The 10,003-nt window shown below is 45.3% G+C and overlaps 1 pseudogene; it reads left to right on the top strand.

The window, feature by feature from the left end:
- The first annotated feature begins 1,363 nt into the window (after nucleotides 1-1,363).
- On the top strand, nucleotides 1,364-1,950 carry LOC110319391 (annotated as a pseudogene).
- Nucleotides 1,951-10,003: the final 8,053 nt, after the last annotated feature.

Genomic DNA, 10,003 nt, shown 5'->3' with positions numbered 1-10,003 from the left:
TGTGTCTGACCTAACATCATTTGACTAAAGCCTTTTAGAATGTAATTAATGTAATAAAATCCAGTTTCCACCAATCAAAAAGCTAAGAGCATCACCAGTCAGAGTTTGAGATTTTCCCACTTGGCTGTAACCACCTACTTAACATTTCCACAAATTTATTTGAAAACCTGCCTTAAGACTTTGTTTTAGGGGGCTGGAGAGATGGCTCAGCAGTTAAGAGCACCCGACTGCTCTTCAATTCCCAGCAACCACATGGTGGCTCACAACCATCTGTAATGGGATCAGATGCCCTCTTCCGGTATTTCTGAAGTCAGCAACAGTGTACTCATATATACAAAATAAATAAATTAATTTAAAAAAAGACTTTTTTCTGTTATTATAAAAACATCATGGAAATTAAGGTAACATAAATCTGTGTTCCTAGGCCGTGGGCATTCACATTTGGCTTCCAAATAATCTCTTATCCTTTTGGAGGTGAGAGTTGGGTTTATTGTGTGTTGATGGGGAACATTTTCAAAAGAATATATATTTTTTTCCTCCTTTTGAATTTTTGAAACAGGCTTTCTCTATGTAACCCTGGCCGTCCTGAAGCTCACTCTGTAGACCAGGCGGGCCACAGACTCAGAGTTCTGCCTGCCTCTGCCTTCTGAGTGCTGGGAATAAAGGCTTCACCACCTAGGAAAAAGACTAAATTTTTAAAAACTCGAAATCATTTTTCAACAATAGTATAAAAAATTTAAATTTATTTATTATGATGATGCATGTATTGTGTATGCCATGGTGCACGTGTTGTCGGTTCACTCCTTCTGCCTTGAGCAGCAGGGTAAAACTGAAGTTGCTAAATTTTCCTGGCACGCATCTTTAACCACTGAGCAATTTTGTCAACCCTATCTTTTAAGTGACAAAGAAATGTAGCTTGAATGGAGTAGCTCAGTGGTAAAGCCCTGGCTTGGCATTTGTCTCATGTTCTATTTATAGAACTGTTAAAAAAAAAAAAACCCAAAACAACATCCACCCCCAACCCAATGAAATGAAGTAGAACGCTTTCTACTTACAGGGAATATTCAAGCTATAAGCACTGAAGCAAACCTTCACACAGATAAGAAAACAAGCAAGCTTGAGGAACACTGGCCAAGGAATTGGATTTCAAAACAAGATTCTTTTCTTCTTACCTCTGAAAACTTGCCTACTTCCAAAACACAGTTAAGAACGATTATCTATCTGGTAGATGCTGGAAAGGTCAGTAAGAATTTATACAGAGAATTTATGCAGGGGTCATAACTAGTCCACTCCATAGGTAGAAATAAAAGTTTATTAGGGGAGGAAGTGTGGCGGAGTTCCCGGGGCACGGCTTGCGAGCGCTATGGAGGCCTATGAGCAGGTCCAGGAAGGTCCCCTGAATCTGAAAGGCGTGGCAGAGCTCGGTGTGACAAAGGGGAAGAAGAAGAAGAAAGACAAAGACGAGGCCAAGATGCTGGAGGCCATGGGGACGAGCAAGAAGAGCAAGGAGGAGAAGAGGCACTGCCTGGACAAGTGCACGCCGGCGCAGGCAGCCTTCGAAAAGATGCAGGAGAAGCGGCAAATGGAAAGAATCCTGAAGAAGGCATCAAAAACCCACAGACAGAGAGTGGAGGACTTCAACTGACACCTGGACACACTCACTGAGCACTATGACATTCCCAATGTCAGCTGGACCAAGTAACCTGCCCCTGGTGCAAAAGGCAGAAGCCAGGTTGACGGTGTTTTGTCCCTCCGTGTTTTCTAGAATGTTTTACACCTGGCTGGTGCATTTGCTGAGACCAGGTTTTCTGAGCCTTGATTAAAGTCAGGGTGTCCTTTCACTGGGTTTTGGTTTTGGGGTAGTTCTCTTTCCTGTTTGGACAGCAACATTGTAGATTGACATGCTGAGGTCATTTCTGGGTGAAGGCCATGGAAGGATGGCCCCCTTCCCACCCCTATTGCAGCATCTGTCTTTACTTACACCACAGTGCCAGGACAGAAGCTCATGTGGGCCACCACAGATGTTCCCACAGTGAGGCTCCATTTTGGGCCACCTGGACATCAGATTGCATCTGCAACACCACCTGAAGCAAGAGTGGGACACAGGACACAGGTCTCCAGCACATAGCCTGTCCCACAGTCCACCCAGTGGACTGCCATGGCAGATGTTGCTAATCTCAGTTCTCAGTGATGGCACCTGGGTTTTTAAGTATGTGGCATAAGCCTGGTCGGCATTCCTGGTCTAAGGATTCCAAATGCTAGACGTGGTCCAGGCAAAGTGCCAGTAGACATGGTATAGTGGTGCAGATGCTGCAGAGCTGTGGCATCTGAGGGACTAAGGGGACCACTTGAAGAGTTTCTGCACACACTGTTGAGAGATGCAGCTTCTTTTGCCATAGATACGGAAAGAATGACAAATTAGTGGAGCTGACATGTCTGGAATAAAGTGAATACCAGTTTTAAAAAAAAAGTTTATTAGGGATCAAGCTGCCAAGGCTATCTCTGGGTGTGTGGGAGCACAAAATTGCAGAAAGCAAGTAAATTTTATATGATAGCGTGTGGGGGGGGGAGGGGGTGCTTTGAGCTAATACAGGCTTGTTTGGATTGACCCAGAACTAAATGTCCAAGGTAGTCGATGCTTGGGGTGAATTAAGGGAGGTTCCTGCTAAACAAAAAACTCACACTAGGGAATTCATGAAGGATGTTGAATTTAAGGCTCCATTTATCTGGTAACAGTCCTTCTGTTTAGGACATTCTCAGCAGCACTGCCATTTGGGGAGCCCAATGTGGACCTAACAGTCTTACATACTTTATACCCTCAATGTAAGAGAGGCCAGACATGAAACATATTTTATTAAACTATAAGTCTATTATAAAACTTTTTTTTTTGATGATCTTCTACAGCTGGGAAATTCAGGATTATTTTGGTGTTTAGTTTCGTTATCAAAAGGTCACATGACTGCTGGTGATGAAGCCTGGCGCAGCCTCAGAACCAGGTCTGACCTAGGGGAAGAGCTCAGAATTCCTAGGCTTGCTCCTTCATTGCCTAAGGTCTTTATATCTACAATAGACTTGGCTACATAAAAGCCTGAAATGACCTGATCACCACCCAGTTTCACCTTGTAGCTTGACATTTCTTTAGACAAGCTAATCCAGTAATAGCAATTAAAGCTGGGCTTGCCAAGAAAGGACACTTTCATATTTATTCTAATACTAAACCACGCCAGGCAGAGAATGATAGAAAAAGAAACACACACACAAACAGGGCTCATGTGTAACTACATTTGGGCACAGATACATGTGCCCAAACATAAAACACCCATGCATATATAACATTAAAAATTATTAAACACAATCTTACCAGGTTGGATGTGGTAGCATTCAACAGTAATCCCAACATTTGAGACTCTGAGGAAGGAAGACTACCGTAAATTCGATTACCAATTTAAACTAAATAGTATATGTACATATATTCTATACAGTGTGTATGTATACACACACACAGAGCAAATAAACAGTAATTCAGGCATAAACAAGCCCATTTTCAAATGGGGAAGATAACCCTAAAACTAGTGTTTCCACCTGAAGATTTCCACTAACATACTTTTTAGTCTTTTGCTGGGTATGGTAGCATATTCCACCACTTGGATGGTAATCTAATACTCGGAGGGCTGGAGGCAGAAAGATTTTGAGCTCAAGATCTTTCTTGATCTTGATCTCCTTAGCTCAAGAGAGACAAATGGAGACCTTATCTCAAAAAAAAAAAAAAAAAAAAAAAAAAAAAAAAAAAAAAAAAAGCAAAAGTTGTGGAGTGTTTTGAACTGATAAAGAGCTGACCATGGTCATCATTGTGGCTCAAGGTGAGACCAGAGAGAGGCAGAGGATTCTGGAATTAGCCAGAAAAGAGATAGGGAGGCTAAGAGATAGAAAGATCTGTGGGAAAGAGAAGGAAGCAAGGAGGGAAAGTTCAGAGTGGGCAGAAAGAACTATCTATCTGAAGTTCTAGAAGATTCTATACAAACATAAAGGAAGAGCGCAAGCCAAATGCAGCACCTACTGGACTCAGATACCACACCAGAGACTTTCCACCTGTCTTGACAGCTCTCTGTGTTCACCTGACAGCAGGACCTGACCCAGACATGTGGGCCACAGATCCTTGAAAGGTAAATGTAAGTTGATAGTGACAACCCGAGACTCCCTTCCTTTGGGTGCCTCTTGTTCACAGAAGGACTTTTCTTTGAGCCCATAGAATCCATAAGTGATTATTAGCTAGGGAAGTCCCTTCAGCCAGAGCCTGCTCTACTCATCTGGTCCTGTTTGGAAAAGGACTGAGGAAGCCCTACTGGTCCTACACAAATCCCATCCCGATGATAGACCCATCACACGGTATTTATGCACAGTAGCCTGAACCCACAGGGTCAGGGCAGGGTTAGGAAACAGCGTGGCAGACAGAGGATGGAAGTAGGAACTGAAAATACGCCCCAGAGCAGAAGCCGGAGCTGGGGCTGCTTCCTGTGCATGATGCAACAGCTTCTGTCACAGGTGTTGTTGGGCAGACGGTGGGAGTGTCTGCCACTGACAGGTTGGGATTGACCTCATTAGGCAGCATCAGACGTGGTGCGCCTATTATAGGGACAGTGGGGTGGTATATCGTGGGTGGAGGCATGGCTTGCCTGCCTTTAAGTCAGTAGATAGAGCCGACAGTTTAAATCATAGTTCCATTCACCTGCTGCTGGAGAATAACCTTAGTTCCCTTAAATGTAAAATAGCTCAGTCTTGGGTTGTCAAAGATGGGATGAGACCCATTTTGTAGCATCAAGTCTCCCTCCCTCCCGTGAGTGCTGCATGATGGGAAGGTTGGTTCGGCTCCAGCAGAAGGACCAGGGAAGAACTGAAATGAGAGGCTGTTGTAAGCCTTTGGCTTTTTGGGTTGTTTTGGTTTTGGTTTTTCGAGACAGGGTTTCTCATTGTAGTTCTGGCTGCCCTAGAACTTGCTCTGTAGACCATCTAGCCTTGAACTCTCTTGCCTTTGCCTCCAGAATGCTGGATTAAAGGCCCCACCACTTCCCAGCCTTTGTTTTTGTTTTTGTTTGTTTTGGTTTTTTGTGGGTTTTTTTGTTTGTTGAGTTGGGTTGGATTGGTATTGGTTTCTTGAGACAGGGTTTCTCTGTGTAACAGCCCTGGTTGTCCTAGAACTGCCTTTTAGACCAGACCAGGCTGGCCTCAAACTCACAGAGATCCACCCGCTTCTGCCTCCTGAGTGCTGGGATTAAAGGCATGAGACATCATGTCTGGCTCTCAGCCTTTAGTTTTAACCCCTGCTGTGGCAGACTTCCCTTCAAGGTCCACGTGACAAGGACTTAGTGTGAGTGTCGGAAGGCCATGCCTTGGTGCTGCTGCTGAGAATGAACACCAGACCTGATGTTTGATGTGAGGTTCCTTCTACTCTCCCTAATGACAGGTGTGCTTGGGGAGCAGGGAAGAAGTGGGACATCAGATCTTTCTAGATATCTCCATACACGCAAAGGCAAAGTCAGCGGGGAGGAAGCCCAGCCTCCCAGAGAAGCTCTTTTTCTATTGCTTATCTAGTTTTTTGCTATACTCTGCTCCTGTTCCAAGTGTCCCCCTGATCCTGGGTGTAGTGTGTAAAAGGTCACACAGAGTGTATGCTTAGGGATACCCAGGAGACCTCCAGACGCTGGCATGGGGCTTACTTAACACTCAGCGTCGTTACATGTTTGATAAACTGTCGTCTTTCCCTCATTGCTAGAGACTTATTCCTATTCCAGCCCAGTGGGGGCAAAAGTTAGGTGGGAAGCAGCTGTTCCAACTTGCTTTCTCCACCTACACACTCCTGAGTACCAGGTCACTGGGTTGGTTACTTTTCTGTCACTGTGATAAAACACCATGACCAAGAGCAACTTGCAGAAGGCGTTTACTTGACTTACGTTTCCAGAGGGATAAAAGTCCATCTATTGTGGTGGAGAAGCATGGGAACATGAGGTAGAGTGCTGGCAGGGACAGAGAGCTGAGAGCACAAATCTTCAACAGCAGGCGTGAAATGGAGGAGGAAGACTGGGAATGGCTCCAGGATTTTAATCTCAAAGTCTCAGAGGAGAAGTACTGCCTTAGCAAGGCGGCACCACCAAAACCTCCCCAGGTAGTCCTGGGGATCAAGTGTCCAAATGCCTGTGACTATCGGGGCATTCTTGTCCAAACCACCCCAGATGTTAAGTTAGGAGGGATGGGCCCTGCCCCAGCACAGTTTCAGGATTCCTTGCTAGCAATCCATCTCTTTGGTTTCTGCTGGAGAATCCTGTACTTTCTCTGCTAATCTCAAAGAACAGGGTGTAGTGATGTACTGATGAACTTTTGTCCTAGAAAGGCCACCGTCTTTTGGTGTCGGTGAAACAGAAGGAAGTATACTTTGATTGGATCTTTCTAGTCCTTGGGAAGATGAAGCCAACTTCTTTCCCTTGGTGGGAATTTTTTTTTTTTTTTAAGTAAACTGTCCGCACTGACAATGACCTTATGATGTCCCAAATATGGACCAGAGTCAGTTGACCTTATTTCTGCCTCCTAGAGGGAGTCCCTCTGCAGATGAGAACCTAAGGAAAGCCAGGTGTCCCGAGGGCAAACACAATTTAGACAAGACACTTACTGAGACGCCCCCAGGCTGCTTTCTTTCCTACATTGTAACACTAGTTTCTGTTCCTTTTGAAATGGGAAATTGTGCACTCGTATATTTCCTTTGCAAATGTGTACTAAGAAGTCCCTGAAACAAGACTGAACCTATGCTGGGCGCTGCAGTGCACAGGACCCTAAACTCCACACTCATCTCTTATGTTGGGTTTCTGAATCCGGAGATGCTATCTCTCCAGCATATGCATCTTCTACCTGAATCCCCAAGAACATACTTAGTGAGTAGTAAGTTCACTAACCTGCACATCAAGTTTGTCCATGTGCACAACTTGCAGAAGCCAATCTCTTCTGGAATATTCTTTGAAATCACAGCAGTCTTCCTACCATACCTCTCCAGTTCTGGGATTACAGGTATTGCTTCCACATTCATCTAGTTTATTATTGTTGTTGGTGTTATTTTGTGGGGAGACAGACTGATCCATAGAGAATTTACCAAGGCCCGAATAAGAATGGTCCCTGTAGGCTCATATATTTGAATGCTTAGTAACTAGGGAGAAGAACTGAAATGATTAGAAGGATTAGGAGGTGTGGCCTTGTTGGAGGAAGTGTGTCACTGGGAGTAGGCTTTGAGCTTTCAAAAGCCCATGCCAGACCCAGTCTGCCAGTGGATCAGGATGTAGCTCCTACCTACATTTCTAGCACCATGCTATCATCCTGTCTACCATGATGGTAATGGGCTAATCATCTGAAACTGTAGGCAAGCCCCCAGTTAAATGCTTTCTGTTGTAAGAGTTGCCATGATCAGGGTGTCTCTTCCCAGCAATGGAACAGTGACTAAGACAGACTCCAAGAGATGCACTTGAGCCAGCCTAAGGCATAGGCCCAAGTGGAACACCAGTAGTTAGAATGACAGGAAGGGATGGGAGGCGTCCAGGGCATGAGGAGCAGAGGTGGGTTCCTCATGCTTTGCTGAGCCACTGGTCCCTCATCTCTCCACATGTGGCACGGGTCCAAGGTCACCCTGGCCCTCTGACATTCTCACTTGGCCAAGTCTCCTGGAAGGATAATGCACCTCCTTTGGCTCCAGCATCTCTTGTTGGACAGCTATCAACTCCTGGCAGGCTTGGGCTACTGGCCAATCCTACTTGACCCTTCCCTTTGTCTTTCCCCTCATTCCTGTCCTCTGGGATTAGGATTTTCTTACATGAGCAACCACAGAGTGCAGCCCTCTGCAGGCCTGCTTCACTCTTCTTTCAGATGGGCTTTGAGAGAACAAAGAAAATAATAGACAGTAAAGGCCCAGGAGCCTGGCAGGAGGGTGCATGGCTGCAATCCCAGCTTTTGGGAGCTGGAGGCAGGAAGAGCAGAAGGTCATCTTTGGCTACATACAGAGTTTGAGGTCAGACTGGTACACACAAGGCACTATCTAAATAAATAAATAAAAAATAAAAAATAAAAATAAAAATAAGGAAGGGAGAGGCGCTGCAGTGAAGAGCACAGCACTTGTCGCTCTTGCTGAGGACTAGTGTTTGGTTCCCAGCACCCACATGGTGGCTCACACCCATCTTTAACTCCAATTTCAGGAGATTCCACCCCCTCTTATAGTCCCCTTGGGCATCAGGCACACACCTGGCACACACACATACATGAAGGCAAAACACCCACACGAATAAAGTCAAAATAAATATATCTAAAAACAATTAAAAAAGAAAAACAGAAAGAAAGAAACCAAAGTAAATAAATAAAAGAATCTTAAAACAAAACTAGCCAAAGACAATTGAGTCTGGGAGCCCCAGATCCAGCCAGCTTGTATCTTAGAACAGACTGTAAGTGGAGACAGCTGAGCCCAGCTTCTCTGCTTTGCCTGTCTCTATTGCAGTTCATTTAGGCTGTGGCAGGGCTCGGTTCCTTTCACTGATTTCTGCCCCCCCCTCAATTTTCCCCAAAATTCATCTTCTGTAAAGTCTTTGCTACCAGCCCTCTATAAAATAATTCCTTGGGGCTGAAGAGATGGCTCAGTGGTTAAAAGCACTGATTGCTCTTCCAGAGGACCCAGGTTCAATTTCCAAGAACTCACACGGCAGTTCATAGCTGTCTGTAACTCCAGTTCCAGAGGACACACTGTCACAAAGACATACATACAGGCAAAACACTAACGCACATAAAATAAAGATAAACAAATTACTTTTAAAAATACAGATTCCTCAGCCTGGTATTCTAGGGGGCACCTCTGCAATCTGACCTGAATCTACCTGATTTACCCTCACATCCTAAATCATAGTGAGGATGCCAGAAAGCTTGATGTAGGATGGGGTCGGGGGAGCGTGCCGCCGACCTTGCTTTCCAGACCAGTTAAGTACTTTATTCCAGCTCCCCGATCTCTCTGGGTCAGAACTGTTTTATTTTGTTTTTATTTAGTAAAAAATTCCCCATTCTTTAAGGCCCGACTCAGAAGTCTTTGCATATTATCCCTAAAGTAGCACCATTCAGGCTGGTTTCCATCATTCACATGTGAAGTATAGGTTCATTGAGGTCAGGCACCAGAAGTCTAGCACTTAGACCAGTATCTGGCACACAGTAGGTGTTCAAAAAAACAAAACAAAACAAAACAAAACAAAACAAAAAACCATGTGCAGTCAACCCTAGATTGGCTCTAGTACACGAGGTGCGTTTTGCCTTCTTAGCAGTCCGAGGACAACCTTCTGCTGCTGCCATAGATAGGGCTGTCCAAGCTACCCCTTTGATTTCCCCTCTGCCAGAGTCCCTTTTCAACAGTGATCTTGCACAGTCTAGAAGAGAGGACATGGCCTTTCTTTGCACTTGATGGATCCGAATGTCATTTGGGTCTAGGTGCAGACACACGTGTTCTCCTCCAGCTTTCCTCAGACACGCCCAACAGGCAAGAGGGCGTTTTTGTTTGTTTGTTTGTTTGTTTTGTTTTTGTATTTGTTTTGTTTTTATTATTAGGGACCAGCAGCTCGTTTTTTCCGCTATACATTACAAGGCGCGACTGAAAGCTCCCAGTCTCCTCCTGAGCCGGCTTTTTGGAAGTCCCGCAATAACTCAGCCCATTTCCAAGTAGACAAAAGTCACTTAGGCGTCTTGTCCCCCCCCCCTACCTAGTGGAGAACCTAGGGACTCTCTGTCGTTTCTGGGGCTTGCATTAGGAACCGAATCCTCACCCTCTACAGCGCTCCAATTGCGCTTCTGGCGGAGGTCAGAAATGCGCCCGGCCCCTTATAATGTTTCCAAGGGAAGGTTCGTACATTGGTGACTGTCCCTGGCAGCTGCCCAGCTTGAGACTTGGACCTCCACTTGCCATTGGTCAGTGGTTGGTGTGACGCAAGGAGGGGGCGGGGCC

The sequence above is a fragment of the Mus pahari genome, chromosome 3, assembly GCF_900095145.1.
Source record: "Mus pahari chromosome 3, PAHARI_EIJ_v1.1, whole genome shotgun sequence".
Classification (NCBI taxonomy): Eukaryota; Metazoa; Chordata; class Mammalia; order Rodentia; family Muridae; genus Mus; species Mus pahari.
Note: the sequence above shows the minus strand (reverse complement) of the source record. Positions and strands in the feature narration are given on the sequence as shown.